The sequence below is a fragment of the Suricata suricatta genome, chromosome 6, assembly GCF_006229205.1.
Source record: "Suricata suricatta isolate VVHF042 chromosome 6, meerkat_22Aug2017_6uvM2_HiC, whole genome shotgun sequence".
Lineage (NCBI taxonomy): Eukaryota > Metazoa > Chordata > Mammalia > Carnivora > Herpestidae > Suricata > Suricata suricatta.
The window spans coordinates 103630555-103631488 of record NC_043705.1 but is presented as its reverse complement, the minus strand read 5'-3'; positions in this window follow the sequence as shown (position 1 = coordinate 103631488).

The window sequence follows — 934 nt, the reverse complement described above, 5'->3', positions numbered from 1 at the left end:
CTCAAGATACAGCAAGCCCTTCCCCATGCCGAGATTGGCCCTTGATCCTCCACCCCAGTCTTTTCTCCCGGTCTGCCGCAGCCCCTCGCTTCCCCGCGGTTCACCCAGTCCACCCTCCAGACCTTATACTGACTTCCGATTCTTCCCAGCCGAGAGGTCACCAAAGCCCCCTAGGGGTCTTCTTCCTCCCTCTCCTCTTTCAGCGCCGACCGCACCAGTCAGTCCCAGTCTCCACAGTCGGAGGTGTCCGCCACCCTCCAGCATCCGACTACCTTGCAATACCCGCCATCAGACCCCCATCATCTCCTCTGCACGTCTTTGCACGTATCTGTACCGGCTTGTCCCTCAGTCTTTCCCGCCATGCCTGGCTTTCTGTGCTGTTTCATCCACCCTATCTCCCATCGGTCTGCGGGTCCTCTAGCCCTGGTCCTTCGGTTTTACCTAGTCTGTCCTTCTCATGACAGAACCTGTATCCTCGTCAGGTCCCCCCCTTAAATGCCCCTCCCTATGTTTGTCCCTCGGCGCCCCCGCCCGCGTCTATACTTCTGTACGCCCCCGATTGTCCTCCTCCGTTCCCGGAATCTGGCCTTCCGTCCAGCCAGGCCCCTGCTCACCATCCCTCCCCGAGCCTGAAGAGTCTGCGGCCCGGTTCCCCTCCCGCACCCGGATAACTCTTCCCTCTTCCACTTTCTCTACTTTGAACCCATCCCAGCAGAGTCCAGGAAGTAGCCAGGCGCCGGGGACTGGCGGCGGAGGCGCCCAATGGAACGCGTCAGCGGCGACAGCGGCCCCGCCCATAGAGCAAACGAGGCCAATGGTCGTGCGGAGGCGGGACTTCCGCTGTCCCGCGGAGGGCGGGGGAGCGAACTGTTGTGGTGCGGAGCGTTGGGCGGGCGGCGGCCGGGCGGCCCAGGGGCTGCCGCGGGACTCGGGG